This window comes from Myodes glareolus, chromosome 21, assembly GCF_982192425.1.
Source record: "Myodes glareolus chromosome 21, mMyoGla1.1, whole genome shotgun sequence".
Taxonomy (NCBI): domain Eukaryota; kingdom Metazoa; phylum Chordata; class Mammalia; order Rodentia; family Cricetidae; genus Myodes; species Myodes glareolus.
In genome coordinates this window covers 20,930,696-20,947,128 of record NC_142046.1, presented here as the reverse complement: position 1 = coordinate 20,947,128, position 16,433 = coordinate 20,930,696, and the positions used below count along the sequence as shown (strand labels likewise).

The 16,433-nt window shown below is 47.1% G+C and overlaps 1 protein-coding gene and 1 long non-coding RNA gene across 8 annotated transcripts in view; one reads left to right on the top strand and one right to left on the bottom strand.

The window, feature by feature from the left end:
- Positions 1 to 165: 165 nt before the first annotated feature.
- Positions 166 to 15,487, bottom strand: LOC125394772 (uncharacterized). Its single transcript, XR_007230326.2, has 3 exons — positions 15,387 to 15,487; positions 852 to 1,058; positions 166 to 372 (listed from the first exon to the last, which is right to left on the bottom strand). It is a non-coding gene; the product is annotated as an uncharacterized LOC125394772 (long non-coding RNA).
- Entpd8 (ectonucleoside triphosphate diphosphohydrolase 8) overlaps positions 14,669 to 16,433 on the top strand; it is a 6,378-nt gene continuing 4,613 nt past the window's right edge. For 2 of the 7 annotated variants that reach the window (XM_085681231.2, XM_085681230.2), the window contains exon 1: positions 15,601 to 15,752. The gene's annotated coding sequence lies outside the window, so the exon portion shown is untranslated. Of the gene's footprint in view, positions 14,738 to 15,394; positions 15,495 to 15,600; positions 15,815 to 16,076; positions 16,281 to 16,433 lie in introns of those variants that run through there. The other 5 variants (XM_048425837.3, XM_048425836.3, XM_048425832.3 and 2 more) reach the window with 5 other exon arrangements.

Genomic DNA, 16,433 nt, shown 5'->3' with positions numbered 1-16,433 from the left:
ACCATCCGTCATGTGGAATCCAGGGACTGAACTCGGGTCATCAGGCTTGTTGGCAAGGCCCTTGTCCCCTGAGTCATCTCCCCGGTCCCTCTCCCTTATCCGCTGAGTCATCTCCGCAGTCCCTGGTCCTCAGCTTTGTGGATTCGCTAGAGAGGCTCACAGAACTCAGGCTTTCTAATTTATTACAAAGAAGGTGACAAAAATACAGAAGAAGAGATGTGCAGGACAAAGGTCAAGGAAGGGGAATAGGAGCGTCACGTGTTCTCTGGATGGAGCCTGACCTCTGGGACCCTCCACGGGGTCAGCTTCTCTGAAGTTCTGCACTTGTCGCTCCATGTTTGTAGCCAGTGATTCTAATGTCCATGGCTTGTGCTGGGGAGAGAGTTGTAGGGAGAGGAGATGAAAACCAAAACTCTAATTCCTCAGGCCACTCCTGGCTTTTGAGCACAAAATCCTCGAATCAAAGCAATTTGCAGCTCCAAAGATCCCAGGACGTCGGTAGAATTACCATCCAGTTGACAATTAGTTACACCCGTCATCCTACTAAATATGTCTCCCAAGGCAAGGCCTCTCGTGTTTGCAGGCTTCGTTTGATCTTGTTAGGTTCCAGAAACTGGAGCGGTCTTGGCAAACAGCCTCACCTTTCCAGTCATCTGACATATCTGAGCAAAGACAATGCTATGCCCTGCTCCTGTGCCTCTGAAGATACCGACATAGCCTTTGGTCCCCAACCCTCACTATCAATGTATCCATTTCTTCCCTGCCAGCTACTAGTCTCTGTGTCAATACAGAAACCACCTTTGGAAGGGCAGCAGGTCACTGCTGGGCCAGCCTGCGACAACAGTACCCACCCGGCAGATGCCTCTCCTCGGCCTCCTTCATCCAGATAAGGTGGACTCAGGGCAAGTGGACAATGTTCACTACCAGGAGTTACAGCTGCATCCCGTGCTGGCGAGCTTGTCTGATAAGACAAGGACACGCAGCTGTCGCCCCCTGCTTGACTCAGCGCAGTCTCCTTCCCTTGTGGTCCCAAGATCAGGGTTTGGAGGAGGAAAGACCTGGCAAGGGGAGAAAAAGAAGCTTGTACACTCATGCTGGTGGCTCGCCCCGGGGCAAGCTGCACTCAGATGGCATCCACTGCCTTGTCCCAGTCTCTCAGGAAAGCCAGAGGACAGGGCCATATCTGCCAGGACAAACACGACTGCTCTGAGGACCATGTCCCCTACCACAGGCGTCGTGACTGCACTGAGTGTCTCTTGTCTAAAAACACAATGCTTGGTCATCTTAACCCGCAGTACCTTCTGTGTGTTCTCTGTGGCACCTGAGCACATACATTTCCCTGGGTAAACAAAGCTCGGTTAAGAAATGAGGTCTGAGCTGGACAGTGGTGGCGTACGCCTTTAATCCCAGCACTTGGCAGCAGGCAGATCTCTGTGAGTTTGAGGCCAGCCTGGCCTACAGATTGAGTTCCAGAACACCCAGGTTTACACAAAGACACCCTATCTTTCAAAAAACCAAACCAAGGACAGCCCTGTTCCCATTGCCAGGAGTTCCACAAATAGACCAAGCCACACAACCGTCACAGACATGCAGAGGACCTAGGTCAGTCCTGTGCAGGCTCCGTGGTTGTTGGTTAAGACTCTGTGGTTTCCCATGAGCCAGGCTAGCCATTCCTGGGGGCTTTCCTCTGACTCCCACAATCCCTCCTCCTCCCCAGCAGGACTCCCTGGTGCTCTGGCTGGCTCTAGGAAACCTGCTCCTCCTCCTAGATGACTTTGCCCAGCCTGAATACAGCGGGAGGTGCTTGGCCTTACAGCAGCTTGATAGGCCACGCTTTGCTGATGCCCATGGGAGGCATGCCCCTTTCTACACAAGGGAGGGGTGGATGGAGGGGGGGTGGAGGGGAGATGGGGAGAGGGAGGAGAGGAGGGAGGGAAGGCTGTAGTTGGGATGTAAAATAAATGAATTAATAAACAATGAACCGGTGTCTGCTCCTGTCAGTATTCACCTGCAGCGCCGGGGTAACCAACGTCTGTCCTACTTTGTGCAGCTCCCGTCTCGCCATACTGCTCCGCCTTGTGTCCCTCACAGCCTTGGTTTCCGTTGCTGGCCAATGTGATAGTTCCTACTGGCAGTTTGTATCTGAGGCGTGGGAAGAGCATGCATGGCTCTGTCCCTCTTTACCCTGTTGCTATCCCCGTGTCTGCTAACATCATATATATATATATATATGATATATATATGGAGATATATATATATATATATATATATATCCATCAATAGTGTGGAAAATGTCTGCTTGCACTGTCGGGCTCCCTCCGCTCCTTCAATATCCTTAAGATACCAGTCCACTTGGGCATAGTCTCATACTATAAATGCAGCTGTTAAGCATGCGCTTGCTTTCTTGTTTCCGGCCCTACTTCCGGCTGCTAGACTCTGTTCATGTTCCCCATTTGTGCAGAGGACTGTTATCTAGGACAGTGATCTGTAAGTCTCCCCTAAATAAATAACCCTTTGTTACTTATAATTTTGAACTCGTGTGGGATTATTTTGTGACTTCGGCCATCATGCTTGTCAGTTGCAGTTACTTGGTCAACCAAGAAAGGAGTTTTCTGGTGTGTTCACCTCACTGGACCTCAACTTCCACAGTGCCGCGCTCCATACGAACATCCCTTCAGCCGTCCAGGGTCTGTTGCCCTTCTAGGAGGCCGCTGCCCAACACAGGTGTCAACCGCTGTCTAGACCTCCCACAAGAGCAGAAACTTTCACAAACCTAGAAGTTTTCAGTGGTCAGTGGAGAGCTGCCCAATAGGACACCATCTAAGGACACACAGAGCCCAGTTACAGCCACAACTCCAGGTGGTCTTGGGTGTGAATCACTCTTCACGCCTTTGACCAGACTGTATTAACTACCCTGTGCCGATACTTCCCCTCTTCTGTGGAACCCTTTGGCACAAGGGTGTCCCTTCGGGGTTTCCCTGACAACACTCAAGAAGTTTGGCTCATTTGACTTCAGATTCAGGTCTACCATGACCGTCACTCATGAGTCTCCCTCAGTCCCAAACAAAGTCCCAATAATTGCTACTGGCTACCACAGGCTCTTCATGAAGTCCCAGCAACTCTCCCACCGAGGACCATCAAATGGAGCAGCCAGCCCCACAGCTTCCGCTCCACACTGGGGGCTCACAAGAATTCCCTGGGTCTGCAGAGCAAGTCCAGTGGGTTTTATTTGAAGGGCAGTTTACCTGCTCTCTGGTTTTCAGTACAAGGTAAGAAGACAGCCCAGTCAGGAGCTACGTCCCCCACCTAATACAGTCGAGTAAGAGGGACGCCGCCACTTACAGGGCACGCGGCCAAGCGTACCAGCCCGTCTCCAGCTGTCACCTCAAGTCCTCCACTCTCGCTTTTCTAAGTGGTCTCGTTAGGGCTGTCCATTCACTACCCATTTTATTCACCAAATGTCTCAGCAAAGACCTGAGCTTTCCACCCTGGGAGATTCTACGACGCTCCTTTTTCTCATTCCTTCCATTTTTCTTTTACTCTTATTTCTGTGGTGTTAACACAGGGCTTCCCACTTGCCAAGCAAATGCTCTGCCACAGAGCACAGAGCTCCATCGCCAGCCTACCTCATCCCTCTCTCTCTCTCTCTCTCTCTCTCTCTCTCTCTCTCTCTCTCTCTCTCTCTCTCTTTTTTCCCCTTTTAAAAATTCTCTCATATATTACACCCCAACCACAGTTTCCCCTCCATCCCCTTCCCTAAGCCTCTCTCCCCCACCTCTCCTTTCCCTCAGATCCACCCCTACTCTGTGTCCCCTCAAAAAAAGAGCAGGCCTCCCAGGGACAGCCACCAGACATGGCATAACATGCTGCAATAAGACCAGGTACATACCATCTCATCAAGGCTGGATGAGGTGATCCAGTAGGAGAAAAAGGGTCCCACAAGCAGGCCAAAGAGTCAGAGACAGCCCCCGCTCCCACTGTTAGGAGTCCCATAAGAAAGAAGGCCTTGTAGGTACGTGTAGTGGTGCATGCCTTTAGTACCAGTACTTGGGAGGCAGAGACAGGCGGATCTCTGTGAGTTCGAGGCCAGCCCAGTCTACGTTGTAAGTTTCAGGACAGCCAGGGCTACACAGAGAAACCCTGTCTTGAAAAAACCAAAAACAAAGAAACAAACAAGGAATCCCATAAGACCACCAAACCACTCAGCCATTACATATATGCAGAGGATCTGGGTCAGACCTCTGCAGGCTCCCTGATCTCTGCGAGCCCCCTTGAGTCCTGGTCAGTTGATTCTGTGAGCTGTGTTCTCATGATTTCCCTACTCCTCTGGCTCCTCCAATCCTTCTTCCTCCTCTGCAGGACTTCCTGCACTCCACCTAACGTTTGGCTATGGGAGTCTGCATCTGCTCCCATCAGCTGCTGGGTGAAGTCTCTCTGGTCTCTTTATAGATGGTTCTTCTAGGTTCCGGTTCCAGAATACTCTGAAGGCAGGACACACTTTAGGTCGAAAGCTTTTTGGCTGGGCTGGTGTCCCAATCCCTCCACTTGAGGCCTTGCCTGGTTACAGAAAATGGCTGGTCCAGGTGCCATGATCCCCATCACTAGGAGTCTTTGCTAGGGTTACTGTCATAGATTCCATGGAGTTTACATTGCACTAGGTTTCCACCTGAACTACCTAAGGTTTTTTGTTGTTGTTGTTGTTGTTTCTTTTACTTTTGTTTTTGTTTGTTTGGTCTTTAGAGGCAGGGTTCCTCTGTGTAACAACCCTGGCTGTCCTGGACTCATTCTGTAGGCCAGGCTAGCCTTGAACTCACAGAGATCCGCCTACCTCTGCCTTGTGAATCCTGGGATAAAGGCTTGTACCACCACTGCTTGGCACACTACTTAAGTTCTTAATAATGACTTTTACAACATCAACTCTGCTGAGGAGTCCCAGGACGATTCAGTCTTTATCCATCTCTTGTTAATTTAGTTGGTATTGCGTTAGCACTTTTAGGCCCCCAGGGAGACATAGACGAAAGGTTTAATAAGACCTAGTTAACTGTCTTTCTTTTGCAACAGAAAACCTTGCAGTGGGGTCCTCTAGCTAAAGAGATTTTCTTGTCCTCAGAGTTAGCCACGACCTAAGGTCCCAGTTTTGCGGCAAACCAATCCTGTCTGGCTTGTACACTGTTAAACCAAACACTCAAAGCAGGGATCTCTGAAAGAAATGGTCTATTGAGTCATTAGAGATGCAGGTCAGAAAAGGGCCAGGCTTAAACAGTTCTGCAACTCCCAGGAGCAGAGCAGGGTCCCTGGGAGGGTTTATCTACAGGATCAGTGCCAAGTGAGAAAGGAAACCATAAATGGATTAGATGGAGCCTATACTATCAGCTAGAGAATGGGGTAGCAAGAAGGAAGGCCTGAAGACATGGCTCAGTGGTTTAGAGCACTTGTTGCTCCTACAGAAGACCTAGTGTCTTAGTTTAAAGATTTATTTATTTATATTATGTATGAGTGCTGTGTCTGTATGTACATCTTTATGCCAGAAGAGGGCGCCAGATCTCATTACAGATGGTTGTGAGCCACCATTTGGTTGCTGGCAATTGAATTTAGGATCTCTGGAAGAGCAGCCAGTGCTCCTAACCACTGAGCCATCTCTCCAACCGCTAGTTAGGGTTTCTATTGCTGGGATGAAACACCATGACCAAAGCAAGTTGGGGAGGAAAGGGTTTATTTGACTTACACTTCTACATCACTGTTCATCATGGAAGGATAGGAACTAGAGGCAAGAGCTGATGCAGGGGCCATGGAGGGGGCTGCTAACTGGCTTGCTCCTCATGATTTTCTTAGCTTGATTTTTTTTCTTTAGACAGGGTCTCTGTGTAACAATCCTAGCTGTCCTGGAATTAGCTCTTGTAGACCAGGCTAGCCTCGAACTCACATAGATCTACCTGCCTCTGTCTCCCAAGTGTTGGGATTAAAGGTGTATGCCACCACTGCCTGGCTAGCCTGCTTTCTTATAGAACCCAGGACTACCAGCTCAGGGATGAGACTACCCACAATAGGCCCTTCTCCATCAATTACTAATTAAGAAAATGCCTTACAGACTTGCCTGCCTACGGCTGGATTTTATGGAGCCATTGTTTTCTACTGAGGTGCCCTCCTTTCCTGCTTGTAACAGGCTGACATAAAACTAGCCAGCGCACCCAGACTCTATGTCCACAAGGCCTTCTGTTAACATATGGCTGTGGTGCCTTAGAACAGATGACAGGCAATGCTAGCCCCTAGACTCCCATTTCACCCAGGGACCTTTTCCTTGCCTTCCCGGGAGACAGCCTTAAAGCTGCATACAAACTTGTTCTGTTTTTATCCTGGAATTTAGTTTCTTTATTAACTTCAATTCAAAACCATTACAGAATGTACAGTTCTAGTCTTGTGAAAGCTGCTAACTTCCTATAGACTGTGAGGAAATACAAGTTAATGGTCAGTCATCCTTAAAGCACTGACATAATTAATCATAGGGATAAACCTTATTTAGTCCCCTATATATGTTTTCAAAGTCAAACTTAAAACAAGTAACTGGAAACAAAATTTGTCTAATCAGATATCCCTAGGCAGCCCTCAAATACTTCAGAGATATGCAGAATTTGACATTTAAAATAATGATTAAAAAGCTTATTATATTAGACAGAGACTTCGAGATCCTAGCCCTGACCCAAGGTCTTCAAAGATTATGAGACACCATGATGTCTCCACTGGGGTATGATGACACTGCCCACCAATGCAGCATCTGCTGCCAGGACCCAGCCTGGATTGAGGATAAATAACAAGACATTGGGGGATTGATTGCACCACTTTTGCCTAGACACAATAAGATCGGTCCTTTCCATGTCCCTCTTCCACAAGAAAAAATTCTCCTTATGGTCCTGACTGAGACTGCTGATCTGGATACTTCTGCCTCCAATCCAATATGGAGTATGGAGTCTTGGGTATGGCTAACTGTATATGGACTTTGGCCCTTGTCATTTTTTATACATTTTTTATTGATATTTATTTTTATTGATCTACATTTTTCTCTGCTCCTTTCCCTGCCTCTCCCCTCTCCCCTTCAATCCTCCGCCAAGGTACCCACGCTCCCAATTTACTCAGGAGATCTTGTCTTTTTCTACTTTTTACTTCCCCATGTAGATTAGATCTATGTAAGTCTCTCTTAGTGTCCTCATTGTTGTCTAAGTTCTCTGGGATTGTGGTTTGTAGGCTGGCTTTCTTTGCTTTATGTTTAAAAAACACCTATGAGTGAGTACATGTGATAATTGTCTTTCTCTCTCTGGGTTACCTCACTCAAAATAATGTTTTCTAGTTCCATTCATTTTCCTGCAAAATTCAAGCTGTTGTTATTTTTTTCTGCTGTGTAGTTCTCCATTGTGTAAATGTACCACATTTTCCTTATCCATTCTTTGGTCGAGGGGCATTTAGGTTGTTTCCAGGTCCTGGCTATGACAAATAAAGCTGCTATGAACATAGTTGAGCACATGTCCTTGTGGCACAATTGAGCATCCTTTGGCTATATCACCAAAAGCGGTATTGCTGGGTCTTGAGGAACGTTGTTTCCTAATTTACTGAGAAATCTCCACACTGACATCCAAAGGGGTTGTACCAGCTTGCTTTCCCACCAGCAATGCAGAAGTGTTCCCTTTACCCCACAACCTCTCCAGCATAAGTTGTCATCAGTGTTTTTGATCTTGGCCATTCTTACAGGTGTAAGATGGAATCTCAGAGTTGTTTTGATTTGCATTTATCTGATGACTAAGGATGTTGAACATTTCCTTAAGTGTCTTTCAGCCATTTTAGATTCCTCTGTTGAGAGTTCTCTGTTTAGGTCTGTACTCCATTTTTTTTAATGGATTATGTGATCTTTTGGTGTCCAATTTCTTGAGTTCTTTGTATATTTTGGAGATCAGACCTCTGTCTGATGTGGGGTTAGTGAAGATCTTTTCCCATTCTGTAGGCTGTCGTTTTGTCTTGTTGACGGTGTCCTTTGTTTTACAGAAGCTTTTCAGTTTCAGGAGGTCCAGTTTATTAATTGTTTCTCTCAGTGTCTGTGCTGCTGGGGTTCTATTTAGGAAGTGGTCTCCTGTGTCAATGCGTTCAAGTGTACTTCCCACTTTCTCTTCTATAAGGTTCAGTGTGGCTGGCTTTATGTTGAGGTCTTTGATCCATTTGGACTTGAGTTTTGTGCATGGTGATAGATATGGGTCTATTTTCATTCTTTTACATGTTGATATCCAGTTATGCCAGCACCACTTGTTAAATATGCTTTTTTCCATTTGATATTTTTTGCTTCTTTATCAAAGATCAGGTGTTCGAAGATGTGTGGATTGATATCCAGATCTTCTATTCGGTTCCATTGGTCCTCCTGTCTGTTCTTATGTCAATACCAGGCTGTTTTCAGTACTGTAGCTCTGTAGTAGAGTTTGAAGTCAGGGATTGTGATGCCTCCAGAAGTTCTTTTATTGTACAGGATAATGGGTGGTTCTTGTGGGAAGTGGGAAGATAGGAATGCCAAGAGAAATATGGACAGCAGAGGGGTTTGTGAGGTTTCAGAGGTGAACAGGATTCTATTAGGAACTAGGCTAGGGGCTATTCATATAATATTCTGGCAAAGAATTTAGCTGCATTTGATCTGTGTACTAAGAACGAGAGGGAGGTTAAATGTAAAGGTAAGGGCCCAATTTTTGGGGGGGTGAGGAACGGAGGAAATTTTGTTTTGTTTTGTTTTTTTCTAGACAGGGTTTCTCTATATAGTCCTGACTGTCCTGGAATGCACTCTGTAGACCAGGCTGGCCTTGACCTCTCAGAGATCCACCTGCTTCTGCCTCCTGAGTGCTGGCATTAAAGGCCTTCACCACCATCACCTTGCTTCTTCCTCTTCTTTTTTTTCCCAACATAATTTTTTGTTGATTCTTTGAGAATTTCACATCTTGCACCTCAGTCACATTCATTTCCCAGTCCCTCCGTATCCATCCGTTACCTTGTAGGAAAACTTAAAAAGAATTAATAAAGAGGAAAAGATAAAATACAAATAAGAATATTAATTACAAAACCAAGGGCTGGAGAGATGGCTCAGTGATTAAGAGCATTGCCTGTTCATCCAAAGGTCCTGAGTTCAATTCCCAGCAACCACATGGTGGCTCACAACCATCTGTAATGAGGTCTGGTGCCCTCTTCTGGCCTGTAGGCATACAAGCAGACAGAATACTGTATATATAATGAATAAATAAATATTTTTAAAAAATTACAAAACCAAATTAAAACCCCATTTCAATCCTCCACCTTTCCCACCTCCCCATTGCCTCTTCATTCATCTTGGTGGCACTGGGAACTGTGGTCATTCCTCCTCCTTATCAGACAGGATCTCACCAGATAGAGTCAGGTGTGTAGATCAGGTCTGCCTCTGTGCTTCCCCAGTGCTGGGACTACAGAAAGGCATGTGCCACCCTGCCTGGCCCCTGCTTTTATGGCTTGACTTATGATACGTGACTAACTGCCTCCAGTCCCTGCTACCATGGCTTCTCCAACATGCACTGTCAGTCAAATGAAGCCAGGATCAAGACTGTACAGGATCCTCTAAGCCGAGTCTTAAAGTAAGGGTTGTGATAAGTACATGTAGGTAGGCCTGTGAACAAGATGCACATCTCAGTCCCAAGGAAAATACAATTAAAATCCACACTGATGCCTTATGTCGGCTTGGGCAGAAGTAAAAACTGACAGGAATTTTGAAAACTGGATCTCCTGTGATGAGTAACTTCACACCAGATTAAGCAGACTTTTGCCAAGCATGCCAGTATCCCTTTCCTGGGAGCTCTTATTATTATTGAGACAGGATCTCTCTATGTAGCCCATAGTGATCTGGGACTCAGAGATCTGCCTGCTTCTGCCTCCTGAGTGCTGGGACTAAAGGTGTGTGCCAACACTAACAGCTTTGGGTGCCCTTGAATAAATAAAGCTGAAGTTCAAGACTCTTTCTGCAAGAATGTTGACAGCAGCTTCAGTCAGTCAGAAAAGTAGGGACCTCCATCCTCTTCCATGGGACAGAAAACTGAACTTCCTCTTCACAGGGTTCACAATGGGGGCACAAAGAAAGAACCTTGTGCAGCAAATGAGAGACAAAATGGTGGGACAGGGCAGCATGGGAGACCCTGGCAAAGGTGGTAACAGACTCTATACAATGTTTTTGTGTTTTTGTTTGTTTGTTTTTCGAGACAGGGTTTCCTGTAGTTTTAGAGACTGTCCTGGACCTAGCTCTTGCAGACCAGGCTGGCTTCAAACTCACAGAGATCTGCCTGCCTCTGCTTCCCGAGTGCTGGGATTAAAGGCCTGCAGCACCATGGCTCGGCAAGCTACCTTTTTAAATTTCATTTTTACTCTATGTCTCTGTGTAATTTGTGTTTGTGTCCATGTGTATAATGTGTGGGTATGCTTCGGTCCGAAATAGATACCAGATGTCTCTTCCTCTAATGCTTTCTATCCTGTGTCTGTCTATCTATGATGGCGAGTTTCATGTCAACTTGATCCAAGCTAGAGTCATTTTGGAAGAAGGAACCTCACCTGAGAAAACACCCTATTTGGGGATATTTTTGTTTGTTTCGGTCACACTGTACAACTTCAAGACTGTGTTAACAAAATTAACCTTGAATCAGGGGCAGAGCCAACAACTGGTTGACAAGAGTTAGCCATACAGAGTATGGAGGACCTGGGAAGATGGATAGAGAGACATACCATAAGGACTAGGGAGGTACTCAGAGATTCTCAGGCCTTTTTTGTTTGGGACAGATAGAGAGATGCTGTCTTGCTGGATCTCTGGTCAAAAAGGAACTTCGGCTGGTTGCTTCTTGGCTTCTCCGATCTAGCAGGTTTTCACCCCAACATCCGACTCCCGAGTCTTTATTGGTAAAGGAAACAACTTAGATCCAAAGAAAAATGTCCCCACTAGATTGGCCTAGGGCAAGCCTGTCCTTCACTTTTGTGATCGGTGATTGATGAGGGAGGGGTCAGCTTACTGTGGGAGCACCACCCCTGGATGGTGTGGGAAGGCAGGGTGAGCAGGCCATGAGGAGCAAGCTAGTAGGCAGCATTCCTCCATGACTTTGCAGCAGGCTCTAGTCCTGCGTGAGCTCCCGCCCTGACTTCCTTCGACGACGGACAGTTACCAGGAACTATAAGTGAAACCAACTCTTTTCTCCCCAGACTGCTTTTGGTCATGGTGTTTTATCATAGCAATAGAAGCCCTAACCGAGCAACCAGGTGGTGGTGGTGCACACCTTTAATTCCAGCACTTGGGAAGCAGAGACAGGCGGATCTCTGTGAGTTCGAGGCCAGCCTTGTCTACAGAGTGAGTTCCAGGATGGGCTCCAAAGCTACTCAGAGAAACCTTGTCTCTGAAAAAAAAAAAACAAAACAAAACAAGAAGCCCTCACTAAGAGAGAAAGTAGCACTAGGAGTGAGGTATTGACAGACTTGATCATGTGTTTTTGGGAGACTTGTGGTAGCATTTGAGCTTCGGGGTGGAAAAGCTGGTGCACACTCAGGGCTCATAGTGTAGCGCCCAGGTCGTGGAGATCCCAAAAAGACACCAGAGACACAGACTCACCGAAATGCAAAAGCGAGGTTTAATCCTGTAGTACAAATTGTGATAGGGACCTCGTCTTGCACACCAATGCAGTGGGGACCAGAGGAGGTGCCCCACCATTCTTAGGCAGGGTTTTAAAGGCAAAAAAAAAAAAAATCACAAATCTATTGTTGTGGGCATAAGGGGTATGGGTGACTCTCTGATTGGCTCCAGTCCAGGGGACTCTGCTGATATCAGTCCTGAGCATCTGGGCTCCAGTCTAGGGAACTTCCCGCTCTGCTGGTATCTACTTTGGGGCCTAGCACAAAATGGAGTTGGTTTTGTCCCTTGAATAGATTGTTGAATAGCGGGTTGTTCTATGTGTGTTGTTCTATGAGTGTTGGAAGAATTTAGACAATGGAAGCCTGCCATGTAAAATTTAATAGAGAATTGTGAGTGCCCCTCAGACCTCATCAGGGTCCTTCATGTGACATTTTGAATTAAGAATCATTAAAGTTCTGGGAGGTGGTGGCACAGGCCTTTAATCCCAACACTCAGGAGGCAGACAGATCTCTGTGAGTTCAAGGTCAGCCTGGTCTATAGACTGAGTTCCACCTTAGCCACGGCCACACAGAGAAACCCTCAAAAAATAAAACAAACAAACAAAACCCAAAGAAAACAGAAGAGACCAACAGCAGTGAGGCAGACTCTTCGGGGAAGTGTTTCCTCAGGGTCAGCACACAGCAGTTGTGGTAGACAGGTGGCTAGGGCTGAACCTCCTGCTGGCAGCCACACAGGTGGAACTGACTTTGGAGGCAGGAAGGGGTCAGAGAGCTGCCGAGGCTTGGTGCTGAGTTTCAGGGATGCCAGGGGAGGCCATTGGTGAAGGTGTGTCCTCAGTGGCAGTCAAAGCGCCAGGACTGACAAGTTGGAGAGCTGCTGAGGCTTGTCACTATGCGGTAGTCAGAGTCCCAGGCGAGAGCCTAGTAGAGGCTACTGATGAAGATGCAGCCCAGCTGCAGAGACCTCAGTGTTTTGGGAGAGGCCAGGACCACGGTGACTGCAGAGGTCAGCAGTAGCCATGCACTGGGGCTGATCTGAGCCGACCAGACAGGCTGGGTATGTTGCCGAGGGCAGGCCTGAAAAGCTAATCTGGAGGCCAGATCCTGCAGAGGCTGGAGAGAGACCATAGGTCCTGGATGTCAAGCATTGAACTTTTTTTTTCCGGTTTTTTGAGACATGGTCTCTCTGTGTAGCCCTGACTGTCCTTGAACTCGCTCTTTAGATGACACTGGCCTCGAACTCACAGAGATCTGCCTGCCTCTGCCTCAAGTACTGGAATTAAAGGCACACACCACCACCGTCCGGCTAAGCAGTTTTTAAGCTGTTGAATTTTGGTTTTGATTTCATTTGACTATGACTGTTAGGAATATTTTCCTAATGCAAGCTCTCCGCCGACGCAAAATCCTAATCAAGCCAAATCAAAACAAGTCAAATTAAAAGATATCCAGGTTTAATGGGAGTTCTGCACTCTTGGGTGGCCCCAAGACCACTGAGAGGAAGGAAAAGAGACCATGTGTTCCTCTTTTGGGAGTTCACTTAAATATTCTGTGTGTGGGAAGAGGGGGGGAGGGCTCAGGATCTGGCCTACTGGGATTTGGAGTCCAGAGTGCTAACTCTCAGGGCCAGAGGGCTAGAATAGATGCAAGGCACTAAGACCTACGCTCCCAACTTAACAATGACTGTGTCCTAACTTTTCTCTCTTGAAGTAAGAAAGTGTGTAGTTATTTTTTATTTTACAAGACTTCATATATTTAGAGAGATTGCATGTTTTAGGAACTGGTAATTTTAAAGAGGCTGGGACTTTAAAAGAGACTTTGTATTTTAAAGAGGCTACATGGCTAAACATTTGTGTACAGTGTGATGATGTGTCTTTGCCAAGGCACCTTGTGATTGGTTTAATAAAGAGCTGGCTGGCCAATAGCTAGGCAGGAAGAGGTTAGGTGGAACAGAGCGGACTCGGAGAAGAAAGATGGAGTTGTCGTCTGATGCAGAGGAAGCAGGATGGGTAGCATAGAGATGAGGTAACTAACCTCATGGAGAACATAGATTAAAAAATACATAGATTAAAAAAATAAAAAATACAATTACTTTAGGTCCTAAGAACTAGTTAGGAACAAACTTAAGCTAATGCCAAGGTTTTATAATTAATAATAAATCTCTGTGTTGTCATTTGTAAGTTGGTGACCCAAAGAAAATCCAACCACAAGACTGAACTTTTAAAGTCTTTGAATTTTTAAAGCCTGTGGGACTTTTAAAAGTTGAAATGTTTTATACTGTGATATTATTAATATGAAATATTGGGATGACTAAGAAAGGAAGGTATTTAACAGTTATGTGTATCTCAAGATTGCAAGGGCAATTGTCCTGGCCAGTTTTTATGTCGATTTGACACAAGTTAGAGTCATTTTGGGAGAGGGAACCTCTGCTCAGAAAGTGTCCCGAACAGATTGGCCTGTGGGAAAGCCGGTAGAGCATTTTCTTGATTAATGATTGATGTGGGAGGGCCCAGCTCATGGAGGGCAGTGTTGCCCCTGGGCTGGTGATCCTGGGTTGTATAAAAAGGCAGGCTGATGTAGTGAGGGGCTGCGGCAGGCCTGCTTTTCGCCTCACCCGGCTCCCACACGGCTAGCTTAGTCCCAGAAATAACAACACACAAATTGTATTCATTTAAGCACTGCCTGGCCCATTATCTCTAGAGAGTTAGTTACTGACTAACTCTCATATCTAGATATTAACCCATCTCTAATAATCTTTGTAGCACCACGAGGTGGTGGCTTACCGGAAAAGATTTAGCATGTCTGACCTGGTGGCTGGCTCCATGGCTTCTGCCTCATAGCCCTCTTCCCAGCATTCTTCTCTGTTTTTTCCGCCTACCTAATTTTCTGTCCTATCAAGGGGCCAAGGCAGTCTCTTTATTGACCAATGAAAATAACACAATAGACAGATAACCCTCCTCCATCAGGCTGAACAAGCCTGAAAGAGCAAGCCAGTAAGCAGGTTTCTCCATGGCCTCTGCATCAGGTTCCTGTTCTGCTTGAGTCCTGTCCTGACTCCCCTAGGGATGAGCTACTGTTTCCTGGAAGTGTAAGCAAAATAAACCCTTTCCTCCCCAAGCTGCTTTTGGTCACGGCATTTTCTCACAGCAACAGAAGTCCTAACTAGGACACCATCTGTCTGTCTGTCTGTCTGTCTGTCTGTCTGTCTGTCTGTCTGTCTATCTATCTACCTACCCACCCACCCATCTGAGACTGGGTCTCTCACTGAACCTGAAACTAGCTCACCAGTTCAGCTAAACTGGTTAGCCAGTAAGATCTGGAGATTCCTCTGCTTCTGCCCCGACCCTGTCTACAGATGTGTGCCACCACACCTGGCTTTTATGTGTGTGCTGTGCCTCTGAACGCAGGTCCACACGCTTCTACCGCAAGCCCTTTACGACTGAGTCATCTCTCCAGCTCCAATTTGTTCTCATCATTTTTGAGACAAGGGCTCATGTTGCCCAAGCTGGCTTTGAACTCAGAGGACGACTGTAAACTTCAGATCCTCCTGCCTCCAGAGGGCTAGGATTGTCACCAGGCACACATGTGGCTTCATGTGGTTCTGGGGCTCAAACACAGGGCTTGTGTCTGATAGGGGAATAATTCGATCAATTGAACTATATCCAGGTCCTGTACCTTATGTTTTTAAAAAAAACTCAACAGGTCTAAAGGAGAATGGCTTCATCTGGCCCTCTTACCTTTGCAGGTATGTAGCACGCAGCCTCCAGTCCAGGATGCTCCGTCACCTGTTCCCTGACTCTGCTCTGGCCTGGCCCAAGTGAGCAGGACAGAGGGCAAGGTCCACGGTAATGGGGCGGGAGGGGGTCCCCAGTCCTACCTTCTCTGTCATTCCCGGGAAAGTTCCAAAGTTCAACCCGAGCACTAGGAGCACTGCCCTTCCTCCCTCCCCAGGAGCAAAACGAAAGCCTGGAATTGATGATGGTGCAGAGGAAAACGGTAGCCATCAGACCCTGAGCAGCAGACAGAAAGTGGACCCGCCCCTCCTACCACAGCCCCAGGCTCAAGTGGGCGGAGACAGGGTGTGGAGGACAGCAGGTGCACAGGTCAGTTGCACCCAAGAACACAACTTCCTCCAGCTACCCTTGAAGGTTGGCTTCCAGCTCAGGTGAGGGGCCCAAGGGGCTGTCCTGGTCTGTGGGCTCGCTTGGTAGGAGACTGCCTGTCCTGGGTGAGGGGAGCCTATCTCGTCCTGTTTTTATGACTACCTAACCTCGGGGGCTACATTCCGAGGTGGGATCTGTGTCTTCTTGGTTCCTCGCCGTGGCCCATTTATCACTGGACTTGGGTGCTGTTTGGGTCTTTTGTCCGTTCTTTCCACAATCTCCCATCTTTCAGATGGGCTTGTGCTTCACTTAGCCTGTTCCTAGGGGTCCTCTGCCTGTCACTCACGAAACACTGGGAATGTCTTCATTCTTGGGAGATATGCCTCGAGATACGAAGTCACAGACTTTCAAACTGCTGGAGTCTCAGGGAACACTCTGGCTTTGACCAGTCCTGTGAGCAACAGCATCCGTTGTGCGGATTACCGTGAAACAGGGTTGACCTCTCTTCACATTGGTGGGTTGGAGTAGGTACGGACTCAGAAGCCCTGCTGGGCTCCAGTGGAGATGGGGGTGTAGCTCTCCTGGGTACCAAGGATAATAACATTCCTTGGTCAGCTGCCCAGGTTCATCTGGGGTCAGCTAAACTCTCTCAGATCCCTATCAGAGGAACCCAAGTTTAGG